Below are 13,796 nucleotides of genomic sequence, written 5' to 3' on the forward strand. Positions count from 1 at the left end.
GGAGTGGTAGTGATAGGGGACTCAATCTACAGGGGAGCAGATAGAAGAATCTATGGACATGAATGGGATACCAGGATGGTATGTTGCCTCCTTGGTGCTAAGGTCATGGACATCTCAGATCGTGTCTGCAGCATTTTTAGAGAGGGAGGGAAAACAGTCAGATATCCTGGTACATTGTTGGACCAATTACATAGGATGTCAAAGCAAAGGGGTCCTGATAATAGAATTTGGAGAGCTTGGTAGAAAGCTCAGAAGCAGCACCCCCAGGGTTGTAATTTCTGGATTGCTGCCTGTGCCACGTGCTGGTGAGGGTAGAAACAGGATCATTTGACAGATAGAGCGTGGCTGAGAAGATGGTGCTGGGGACAGGGATTCAGGTTCTTGGATCATTGGGATCTGTTCTGGTGGAGGAATGACCTGCTCAGAAGGGATGGGTCGCACCTCGACCCGAGGGAGAACAATATTCTCACAGAGAGGTCCGAGAGAGCTGTTGGGGAGGGTTTAAACTAATTTGGTGGGGGTGCGGGGGGTTGGAACTGGAGTGAAGAGATAGGACTGATGGTAAAAATGCAAAGATAGCGTGCAGTCAGACTGTCAGATAGGGCGGACAGATACGAGGACAAAATGGCAGCAAGCAGGGTGAGTATCAGTGCATTAGAGATGCAGAATTAAAAAGGGTAGCAGATACAGTACACAAAGTGTTATATCTCAATGCATGGACTACGAGAAGTAAGGTGGATGATCTTGTTGCACTATTACAGATTGTCAGGTATGATGTTGTGGCCATCACGGAAACGTGGCTGAAGGACGGTTGTAGTTAGGAGCTGAATGTTCACGGTTACACAATGTATCGGAGGAAGGAAGGGAGGCTGATGGGGTGGTGTGGCTCAGCTGGTAAATCAGCAGCAAGATGTGACATAGGATTGGAAGATGCTGATTCCTTGTGGGTTGAGGTAAGGAACTGCAAAAGTAAAAATGATACTGACAGCAGTCATATACAGGCCTCCCTACAGTCAGTGGGTTGTGGCCCACAGATTAGAACTGGAAGTAGAAAAGGCTGATGAAAAGGACAATGTTATGATAATCATGGGAGATTTCAACATGCAGGTCAATTGGGAAAATCAGGTTGGTAAAGGATCTCAAAAGAGTGAGTTTGTTGAATGCAATGTGATGGCTTTCTAGAGCAGTTTGTCGTTGAGCCTACTCGGGGAACAGCTCTACTGGATTGGGTGTTATGTATTGAACCAGAGGTGAGTAGTTAAAAGAAACCTTAGGAAGCAGTGCTCACAACGTGGCTGAGTTCAACTTGAAATTTGATAAGCAGAAAGTAAAGTCTAATGTTGTAATACTTCAGAGAAGTAAAAGAAATTAGTGGTCTGAGAGAGGAGTTGGCAAGGAGGTGCTGCTGGCAGGGATGAGAGCAGAGCAGAAATGGTGTCAGTTTCTGGGAAAATGAGGAAGGTGAAGGATAGATGTACTACAAAAATAAATAAATACTCAAAAGGCAAAATAGTACAACCGTGGCTGACAGGGGAAGACAAGCTAATCTAAGTGCAAAAGAGTGGGCATACAACAAAGTAAAAATTAAGAGGAAGACAGGGAATTGTGAACCTTTTAAACACCTACAGAGAGGGACTGAAAGATTGATTGAGAGGGGAAAATGAAACATGGAATTGAATTGACTTTATTACTTACGTCCTTCATATACATGAGTAAAAATCTTTACGTTACACCCCTATCTAAATGTGCAGTTCATAGTAATTAATGATAAATAGTATGTATAACAGGCTGGTTAATATAACATAGTAATACAGATGTGTCAGCACGAGTTAAGCAGTCTGATGGCCTGGTTGAAGAAGCTGTCCCGGAGCCTGTTGCTCCTGGCCCTTATGCTACAGTACCGTTTCCCGGATGGTAGCAACTGGTACAGTTTGTGGTTGAGGTGACTCTGGTCTCCAAAGATCCTTCAGGCCCTTTTTGCACACCTGTCTTTGTAAAACAAGTTAGCAAACAATATCAAATTATTTTTCAAGTATTGTAAAAAATATAGAACAGAGATGAGAGTGGATATAGGACCGCTGGAAAATGAGGCTGGATATATAATAACGCGGGATAAAGAGATGGCAGATAAACTGAATGAGTATTTTGCACCAGTCTTCACTGTGGAGGACACTATCACTGTGCCAGATGTTGAAGGGTGCAAGGGAGGAGAAGTGAGTGCAGTTATTGTTACAAGGGAGAAGGTGCTCGAAAACAGCGGTCCCCAACAACCAGCATGCGCTACCGGGTCACGAGGAAACGATATGATTTGGCGATGTAAGTTAGCTACACCTTTCCTCATTCCCTGTCATGCCCACTTGAACTTGAACCCGCACGAAGTCATCAGTCATCAGTGACGCCTTCGCACCAGGGATCACTGGTCGGTCTCAGGTAACCGGCCGACGAGAAGTGCCATTGCCACTGGCTTGGACTGCGGACAGACGGGTGCCACCTCTAAATCTGGTTAGCCCACCGGATGTTTGCGGGGGACCCGGTGCTAAAATATTCGCAGAAGACCTAGTTCGGGCTCAGGGTTTCGTAAGTAGCAGAGCAGCTACTGAAAGTCATCCCTCCAGCCACACTTTTGTTGGCCGATAGATCCTACCGACCTACAAGGGTGCCCGGTTGCACTCTCCTCACACTCCGGACTGCGACAGCCGCAGCCCTGGCCCGGGGACCTCCAGCCCTTACCTTGCCTTCTCACCCCACCCACGACCAGCCGCACCTGGCCAAGACGTCTGGCAGCGGGCGGGTGGGAGGCTGGAGTTCAGGCCCGGAGGCTGCCTAATTAGGCAATGAAGCCCTCCAAACTGCTTCGGTACCTTGAGTCCAAGCACCCTGCACTTAAAGACAAACCCGCTGAGCTTTTTGTGCCAAACAAAATGAGAGCAAGCGGGACAGAAACAAGTGCTGAGAGCCACGAAAAGTAAATTGCGAAATAGACTGTAAATAAGGAACACCCTTTGAGTATCGCTGTCTCCCGTCACCCCTGGATGGGACTGTCTTGTTGCAGGGAAACAAGGCCTGGTCTCCCACTGATTCAGCGATATTGGTTTGTTGGAATGATTTTATATGTACATTCGAGGAAAATATGTGCTGTGTTTATAATCCAAACTTTACTTAAAATGTTATGATGCTATTGACTTATGAGTTATATATGACTTATCACTGTATTCATACGAGGAAACTATGTGCTGTCTGTTTAATATTGAATCCGTTAGATAAACCCTTTGGGAAATAAAATCGAGTGTATGAGCCACTTGTAAGTGAGTTATAGGTGACTTATCACCTATATTCCGTTTGTGACTAACACCCCCCAACCCCGTCGGCCGGTCCACAAGAATATTGTCAATATTAAACCGGTCCGCGGTGCAAAAAAGGTGGTTGACCCCTGTTGGTTGGTGACCTCTATTCTGCAGAACACCGTATAGGTTAACGTGCAGGTAGAGTGAATTGTGAGGAAGGTAAATGCAACATCAGCATTCAGTACAAGAGCAGGGATGTGATGCTGAGGATTTATAAGGCACTGGTGAGGCCTCACCTTGAGTATTGTGAACAGTTTTGGGCTGCTCATCTAAGAAATAATGTGCAGGCATTTGGGAGGGTTCAGAGGAGGTTCACAAGGATGATTCCAGGAATGTTAGGGTTAGCATACGTGAAACATTTGATAGCTCTGTGCCTGTACTCGCTGGAATTTAGAAAGATGAGTGGGGATCTCCGAGAAAAGTTTGAACGTTGAGAGGTCAAGACAAGAGTAGATGTGGAAAGGATGTTTCCCATGGTCAGGGAGTCTACGACAAGAGGGCACAGCCACAAGATATAGGGGCCCCTATTTAAAAACAGAGATGCAGAGAATTTTTTTTTTACCCAGAGGGTGGCGAATACGCAGCACTTCTTACCACAGGCAGTTGTGGAGACCAGGTCGTTGGGCATATTTAAGGTAGAGCTTGATAGGTTCCAGATTGAACAGAGTATCAAAGGTTGTGGGGGTGAGGCTGGGGAGTGGGGCTGAGCAGGAAAATACAAGGATCAGCAATGATTGAATGGCGGAGCAGACTCGATAGGCAAATGGCCTAATTCTGCTCCTATGTCTTATGGTGATCAGACCACTACATTGAAGCATTGTGAGAATGAGCTCGGACACACCAACAAGCATTGACATGGGTCAAGATTTCATCTCGGGAGAAGCACACACAGCATAACCGGCCCAGCAAAGCTCCCTCACACACATACACAGGAAGGATTGGCAGATTGTAGTCAGAGCCTCAGCAAAGTACGTTGTTATTTCTCTCAGTAATCTGGAAACCAATCTCTTCAAAGACAGTCATTTATTCATTTAAACAACTCAATCATGTGTGACACATTGTCAACACACACCAGACATGTGATGACACACTGTAACATGCAAATATTTCAATGTGCAAACTCTCCTTCAATGTGTACACACAAACACACTGATATTTACCACAATCAACACACACATACACAGTATCAGAGTGTGACACATGGTCAACACTGAGCTGCCCTCTGACGTGACGTCACATCAACACTTCACAGACAGACTCCAGGGTGAGATTCCTCAGAAGGATGATTTGGGAAGGGTTTGACAGATGTTAAACCCACAGCCCACTTCATGCATCTGCAAGACTAGGATATCTTCTTGCGCATGTCCCATCTGTGTGTGTTTGCCCCATATCCCTCTAACCATTTCCTATCTATGTACCTGTCCAAATTTATTTTAAAATATTTAATTTTACCTGTTTCTACAGCATTGGACCACCTCCTTCTCTGTGAGAATGTTACCCTGTAGATACCTCATATAAATTTCCCGTCTCACTTTCAATCTGAACCCTCTGGTTCTGTACTCCAATTTCTCAGAAAAAAAAGACTCACTTTGTCTAAGCCATTTATGAATGCATTTACCTCAATAAGGGGTAATTCCTCAACATCCTACACTCCAGTTAAATAGCCCAAGCTTATCCACTCTCTGTTTTTAACGCAAGCCCCCCCCCCCCCCCAGTCCTGGTAACATCCAGTGTAAGTCCAGTGTAATGACATCCTACACAGGCTGACTGTGTGGTTAAGAAAGCATACGGTGCATTGGCCTTCATCAATTGTAGGATTCTGTATGAGCCGAGAGGTAATGTTGCACGTATATAGGACCATGGTCAGACCCCACTTGGAGTACTGTGCTCAATTCTGGACATCTCACTACAGGAAGGATGTGGATACTATAGAAAGAGTGCAGAGGAGATTTACAAGGATGTTGCATGGATTGGGGAGCATGCCTTATGAGAATAGGTTGAGTGAACTCGGCCTTTTCTCCTTGGCGTGACAGAGGATGACAGGTGATAGAGGTGTACAAGATAATGAGAGGCATTGATTGTGTGGATAGTCAGAGGCTTTTTCCCAGGGATGAAATGGCTAGCATGAGGCATAGTTTTAAGGTGCTTGGAAGGAGGTACACAATAGATGCCAGAGGTAAGTTTTTTTTTACTCAGAGTGGTGAGTGCATGTAATGGGTTGTAAGTGGCGGTGTTGGAGGCAGAAACGTAAGAGTCTTTTAAGAGACTCCTGGTGGACTTAGAAAAACAGAGGGCTATGTGTAAAGCCTTTGTAGTTCTAAGATGGGGCATGTTCCGCACAGCTTTGCGAGCTGAAGAGCCTGTATTGTGCTGTAGGTTTTCTATGTTTTCCCATAATTGGGGAACTGGAAATGCAGACAATACCCGAAATGTGGTTTATCATTGACATCAAAGACCTGGCTTCAGTTCATGTGGACAGTGCGGAATAGGCTGATGAATACACGACTAAAGGTGTCATATTTGAATGCACCAGTATACGCAATAAGGGAGATGATGTTGTAGCGCAGGTAGAGATTGGCAGGTGTAACGTTGTTGGCTTCACTGAGTTGTGGCTGAAAGGAGATCTTGGCTTGAAGCCTAACATTCAAGGATAACTTTGTATTCAAGGGACAGGTAGGGAGGCAGAGAGGCTGGGGAGGGTCTGTTGGTAAAATATGAAATGAAATCCTTTGAGAAAGGTGACATAGGATTGGATGATGTCAAGTCATTGTGGGTAAAGTTAAGAAACTGCAAGGGTAAAAAGACCCTGATGGTGAATATTTACAGCCCTCCAAATAGTAGCCAGGATCAAAATGGGATACAAATTACACCAGGAGATAGAAAAAAAGAGCAAGGTGATTTTCGGAATGGGGGGTTTTAACATGCAGGTAGACTGGGAAAATCATGTTGGTGCTGTATTCCAGGAGAGGGAATTTGTAGAATGCCCCCGAGATGGGTTTTTAGGACAGCTTGTGGTTGAGCACAATGGGAGATATGATTGGGAGAATAAGGTAAAAGAACCTTCAGGAAACAGTGATCATAAAATGATAGAATTCACCCTAGAGTTTGAGAGCAAGATAAATTCAGATGTATCAGTTTCAGAGTGGGGTAAAGTTAGTTACAGAGGGATGAGAGAGGAGCTGACCAAAATAGATTGGAAGGGGACATGAGCAGGAATGACTGGAGAACAACAAAGACTGGAATTCCAGGGGGAATTCGGATGGATAAATCCAAAAGATGAAGTATTATTATTCAGGGAGGATGAGGTAACCATGTTTGACGTGGGTAGTCAAAGAGAGCATAAAAGCGAAAGAGAGGACATACAATAGAGCAAAAATTAGCGGGATGTTGAATTATTGAGATTTTGATAATCAACGGAAGGCAATTACAAAGCCATAAGGAGTGAAAGTGAGATAGGATTGAAAGCTTGCTTACAATACTCAAGAGGACACAAAACTGTAAAGAGTAAAAGAGAGGCGAGAGTGGATATTGGACCCCAAGAAAATGACACTGAAGAGGAGAAATGTGACAACAAAGACATGGCAGAGGCACTTGTTTAGTATTTTGTGTCACTGTGGAAGATACCAGCTGTATGTCAGAAATGTGAGAGTGCCAGGGGACAAAATGAGTGTTGTTGCTGTTACTAAGTGCGTGGGACGATTGAAGGTCTGAAGGTACCTGGACCAGGTGGACCACACCCCAGTGTTTGGAAAGAGTTAGCTGAAGAGAATATAGGGGCATTAGTAATTATCTTCAAAGAATCACTAGATACTCGGTCATTCAAGACGATTGGAAATTGCAAAGGTCACCTCACTCTTTTAGAAGGCAGAGCAGCTGAGGAAAGAAAATTATAGGTGAGTTAGTCTGGATGTGGTGTGCTTGGAAATATGTTGGAGTCCAGTGTTAAGGACGAGCTTTTGGGTACATGGAGGCACATGATAAAATAGGGCAAAGACAGCATGCCTTCCCTTAAGGGGAAATCTTGCCTGACAAATCTGTTGGAATTCTTCGAGGAACACAAAGCCAAGATAGACAGAAGGATGATTTGGATGACAGAATTGTTGCCTTTGTGGCCGAGCTTGCAGACGATAAGAAGATAGGTGAAGAGGCAAGTAGTGCTGCAGAAGCTCGGAATCTGGGGAAGGACAGAGACAGATCAGGAAATGGGCAAATAAGTGATAGATGGATTATCGGGTAGGGAAGTCGTGCATGCACTTTGATAGAAGGAATAAAGGCATAGACATTTTTGAAAACAGAGAGAATTCAAAAATCAGAAGAGCAAAGGGACTTGGGTGTCGTTGTGCAGGATTCCCTAAAGGTTAACTTGCAGTAAACACAGCCTCCGACTATAGGGATGTCCATTTAGGATAGAGATGAGGAGGAATTCCTTTATCTACAGGATAGTGAATTTGACACAGGCAGCTGTGGAAGCCAAATAATTGAGTATATTTAAAGCAGAGTAACACACACAAATTGTTGGGGGAACAGCAGGCCGGGAAGTTTCTATGGAAAAGAGTAAACAGTCGACGGTTCAGACTGAAACAGTTCATCAAGACCTGTGTTGCTTAAGGGTTCCTGCAAATTCATCCCCTGTCCTAATGAGGGGCTGAGGGGATGGGGTTGTGGGAAAGGGGACAAAGTCATCCTCATCTGCCATCTTTGCCCCCTCTAGCTTCTCATTACGTCTACACACACAGTTCACCCACAGGCTTTCCACCCCTCCCCCTCCTGGTTCAATCTGCCATTCATCTCCCCCCTACTGGTTCCCATTATCACCTCCTTTACTGTCTCAAACCATCACATTCCCCCACTTCACACTCACAACTGAATGTGAACATTGTATGACGGGCCTGTTCCTGTGCTGTACTGCTCTATGTTCTGTTCCCTGTTTCGAAGAATGAGAGGAGATCTCATGGAAACACAAAATTCTTTCAGGGGTCAATAGGCAGGTGTGAGGGAGGATGTTTCCCCTGTCTGAGGAGTCAAGAGCCAGGGGTCTCTCTGCTCTCCGTCCAGCGGAAAACACTTGGGGAGACATTAGTTGTCCATCTGCTTTTGTCGAGTCAAAGGTTTTTATCGGCCCCCCGATCCCCGGGGCCGCGCTGCCCGAGTCTCCCCCGATCCCCGGGGCCGCGCTGCCCGAGTCTCCCCCCGAACCCCGGGGCCGCGCTGTCCGAATCTCCCCCTGATCCCCGGGGACGCTCTAATTCTCTGCTTCTCCCCCCAGTCTCTGTCACCCTGGATGTGGAAACGGCGAATCCGTATGTCGAGGTGTCTGAGGATCGGAAGAGTGTGAGATGGACCGGGACCTGGAGGAATCTCCCTGACACCGGGAAGAGATTCACAAACCGGCCTTGTGTGCTGGGATCGGAGGGATTCACATCGGGGAGACATTACTGGGAGGTGGAGCTGACGGGGAATCGGGTCTGGGGTCTGGGAGTCGCCGCAGAGTCTGTGGAGAGGAAGAGATGGTTCAGACTGCGTCCGGAGACCGGATTCTGGGTCATCTGGCGGGTTGCTGACGTGTTACATCGGGATTATGACGTGTCCCGTGGTCTCCCCTCCCCCGAGTCCCGTCTCGCTGCCGGTCCCATCCCCGGGAGGGTGCGAGTTTATCTCAGTTACGAGTCCGGGACAGTTTCATTTTACAACGCGGAGACCAAGTCCCATCTCCACACCTTCACTGGGAATAAATTCAGGGGGAAACTTTATCCTTTCTTCGCGACCTGGGTTGTGAACCAGTGGCTGAGAATCTGCTCCGGTTCCGCTCCGGGTCTGTAAACAGGTCGGGTCCCGGGACCGGCGTCAGTGGTAAACTGCCTGTAAATATAAATGTGCGGAGAGTGCAGCTAAATACGTGGCTAAGGAGATGGTGCAGGAGGGAGGGCTTCATGTTTCTGGACAATTGGCCTTTGTTCCCGGGAAGGTGGGGCCTGTTCCGACGGGATGGTTTGTCCCTAAGCACCAACATTCTTGCGGGTAGATTTGCCAGTGCTGCTCGGGGTGGGGGGGGGGGGGGGGGGGGGGGTTAAACTAGATTTGCAGAGGGAGGGGAACCAGAGTGTTAGAGCAGATAGTGAGGTGGAGGAGGATAAAGGTCATGCGAGGACTGCATGTACAGACAGAAATCAAAGGTTTGTACATTAGGTTGTAAATTACTTTTCAGAGCTTTAGAAATTGTAGAAAATAAAGATTTCCAAAAAGATTTTGATGAAGAACATGACCAGGACATATGTGAAAAAGTGGCTACTTTAGTTTTACACCTATCGCAATAATTGTCGATGTTAGGAAATATTTTGGATAGTCTCTCCTTTGTTAAATAGTAACAGTGAACAATTTTAAATTGAATTAAACTCTGATTGGCACATATTAAAGAAGAATTAACCATCTTCATTAACAAAGGTCACATTAAGTTCTCTCTCCCAAACTTGTTTAATCTTTAGTGATTAAGGGGATCTTTTTTTTTGCAGATTTATTTATCTTTATTATCGTTTATTTTGTGATGGTCGATTGATGACTTTTGAAGAGTTAATTAGCAAATATTCTCTCTCATACACACTTACTGCAATATCTTGAATATGAATCCTTTAGTAAGAGAATTTGTAATTCTCATTGGTAGAATTTATAATTTATTTTAATACATGATTACAAAATGATAACCTCCCACCTAAGGTTTATACATGATAGAAATATTCATTGTTTCAGACGTGATAGAGGGGGAGGGATGAAAGGGGGAGGAGTGGCATTACTAGTCAGGGAAAATATCACAGCTGTGTGTAGACAGGACAGACCGGAGGGCTTGTCTACAGAGGCCATATGGGTGTAGCTGAGGAACAGGAAAGGTGTGACCACACTAATAGGGGTGTATTATAGACCGCAAAATAGTCAGAGAGAATTGGAGGAGCAAATCTGTATAAAGATAGTAGACCTACTTTCATACCCTTCCTCTTAACTAACGTTTCTTTTTCGGTCCCTTGCTTTCAGCCCTTTTTTTTGGTAGTAGGCATTATTATTTTCTGTTTTTAAATGTATTTACAGTTTTGGGGGTTTGAATGTCCTGATTTATGGACTGGAGTTGTGGTTGGACTGGATTTTTTTTGTTGTTGCGGGGCTTGGGGAGGATACTAATTTTACATGTCTTCAATTTGGGTGCTTTCTCAATTATCTTTTTTGTATTGTATTATTATTGTATGTTTATTTTAGCACTGTATTAATTTTCTTCATTTTGATTTGGGTTTTTTTTTCTATCTGTAGCGATGTAGAAAATGCATAAAAAACTAATAAAAAAATAGTAGACCGATGTTAGAAATGTCGTGGTTTCTCGTGCCCCACAAATGACCAAGAGACGCAGAAGATTCTTCAAGAAGGGTTAAACTTTATTTGCAAATCAAACCTGAGACAGTCATTGAGCTAGTCGCTGATTGCCCACCGATCCTTTGGACACAGCATTTTTTATAGCAATGTCCTGGTCCAGTTGCATTAGCATATGTAATTGGTCTATAGTTGCGTATCACACGTACATCCTGCCACTATTGTTTCTACCCATTGACTTAATCATGTTCTAATCTACATCTCTTGGCTACCTCTCATTAATACACCATTGTCTTCTACATTCCTAGGATTTCATTCTCCTACTAAATTGGGTACATGCATAGCATATAGCAATTTTCAAAACTGACTACATAGTTTTGGTTACACAGCAAAATGTATACTTTTATACTCCAATATATCCCCCCTTTGTGACCCAGAGGGTCTCACACAGAGAAAAGACTAAGAGTCTGCGCACAAAAGCCCCAATAAACTCAGGCACTTATTCCCAAATCTCGGGTTAAACTATAATTTACTGAGCCAAGACCTCAAAGTATTCTCTCCCTGTTACCCTGGGCCGCTGAGCCAAAAACCTGTCCCTCTGTACCTGAGACAGGGAAAAAGACTCAGAAGCCCTTACAATCTACTCCCACACTGTCGTTTTGCTCCTGTTCATCCTTCAGGTGTTGTAGGCTGTAACGATACATTTTCGGTGTTTCTTTCTCCACTGAGCTTGCTTCAGTAATTGCCACGAGCATCGGAAATTGTTTGGTTGCAGCACGCACTACAAGAGATTTGAGACAAGGAAGAAAACAGCACAGCACAAACGCACAGTTCAACAATATAATACTGACCGTTATTGCTATTTTAGTCAGCCATGCTCCCCATCCTCCGAGTCTACTTTCCAACCAATCAAAGAACTGATGTCCGAACCCTGCATTCTGTTTGACCTCCGTCCGCAGATTCTTTAACTTATTCATTGCTCTGGTGAAAGACCCTTCTGGGCTAGTATTGTTCAGTATGAAAGTGCAGCATTGTTCTCCAAACATTACACACACACACCCTTTTTCTGCCAAAAGCCAATCCAGTACCTGTCTGTTTTGCCACGCCACCCTGCTAGTTGCATCTAGCTGTTGCCTTAAGGCCTCCAGTGCATCATCGGTGTAGTTGATGAACCTCTGTTGATTGTAGTATATATAGTTTATCCATTCAACATTTTTGCTTACCCCTATCACAGGTATGATAGCTTCCTAGTGAGCATCTCATGCGGTGTCAGGCATGTCACTCGATTAGTTTGCATGCGTTAACTCATCAATGCTAACGGTAAAGCATCGACCCAATTACGTTTAGTGTCTGCACAAATTTTGTTTAGTTTGGCTTTCAGGGTTCCATTAATTCTCTCTACCATGCCCTGCGACTGAGGGTGGTATACACATCCAAATCTTTGCTTTTTCCTCAGCGCCTGAAGTACCAGTTTGACCACTTTCTGGATAAAAGCTGGACCATTGTCTGAGCTAACTTCTGTAGGTATTCCAAACCTTGGGATCACTTCATTTGTCAGGAATTTTACCACTGTCTTTGCTCCTTGATCTCTTGAAGGTACCGCCTCCACCCATCTGCTAAATCGATCAATTATTACCAGCATGTATCTTTTCCCTCTCACTGTCTTCATCATGTCTACGTAATCGATCACTAAATGTTTAAATGGTCCTTTAGGTACAGGAATGTGACCTATTGGGGTTGTAATTCCCTTCCGAACATTATTCTGTGCGCATACCTCGCACTGTGACAAGACAAAGTCCACTGAAGCCTGTAAATAAGGTGACCAAAAACCATCCTTCTTTATTTTCTTTATCACTTCCCCCCTTGCACAATGGTCCATCCCATGCGCTTCTGAAATCAGAATCGTCAGTAGAGGGGTGGGCGCTACCAACAAACCGTCTTCCGTGCTCCACAAGCCTTCTGGGTTCTGCTTGGCCCCCCCTTTTTCTCCACATTGTCTGTTCTGCCAAAGTTGCCTTACCTTGTATTTCAATTAGGTCCTCAACGTCAGGTTCTGGAGTTAGGCTTACCTGGGGGGCAATGACAGCTGACGTACATCCAGACGCTTTTCTAGCTGCCTCGTCCGCAGCTTGATTTCCCTTTGTTATTACATCATTTCCCTTTTTATGTGCCTGGCATTTTACTATAGCCAATGCTTTAGGTTTCATTATGGCTTTTATTAAGTCTAGAATTTGCTGACAATGTTGTATGGGATCTCCGCTACTTTTTTTAAAACCTCTCTGCTTCCACACTGCCCCGAACAAATGGCATACTCCATGAGCATATGCCGAATCAGTATAGATGTCTACTTTCTCACCTTCCATCATTTCACATGCAGCTGTCAGAGCTTTGATTTCTGCGAATTGGGCGGAACACGGTTGGGGACAGGACTCCATCATAATAATCTCATAGCTCGACTGATCCTGCTGCACCACTGAGAATCCTGCGTGATTTCCATCATAGTCCCTATAACAAGAGCCATCTACGAACAGAACCTTTTTATCTATATCCTCTAGTGGTTCTGACCGTAAATCTGCTCTCAATTTGGCAAATGCCATCGTCTTCCCTACACAATCATGGGGTTCTCCTTCATAGTCTAAAGGGACAAAATCGGCTATATTACTGGTAGTGCATCTCTGTATAGTTATGTCAGGAAACGTCAATAACATCTGATCCGCTGCTACCCTGGCTGGCGTCAGCACAAATTTCCCTCTTTTCAGCAATTCTGCTACTTTGTGGTGTGTGTACAGAGTTACAGGATAGCCCAGGGTTACCGATGATGCCTTTTCATATGCATAGTACAGCGCCGCCAATCCCTGATAACAGGGTGGGTACCCCTGAGCCACCTCATCTACTCTCGTACTGTAGTATGCTATCGACTGCTTTGCTTTTCCTGTGCCTGTCTCCTGTGTTAGAACCGCTGTGACATAACCCTCCTGTCGGTTGGATACATACAAATGAAAAACCTTCTCGTAGTCCGGCAAAGCCAATGCTGGTGCTGACTGCAATTCCTGCTTAATAGTATTGAAAGCTATCTCCGCCTCTCCATTCCACTGTAAGCCG

Source organism: Hemitrygon akajei, unplaced genomic scaffold, assembly GCF_048418815.1.
Source record: "Hemitrygon akajei unplaced genomic scaffold, sHemAka1.3 Scf000037, whole genome shotgun sequence".
In the NCBI taxonomy this organism is placed as follows: Eukaryota; Metazoa; Chordata; class Chondrichthyes; order Myliobatiformes; family Dasyatidae; genus Hemitrygon; species Hemitrygon akajei.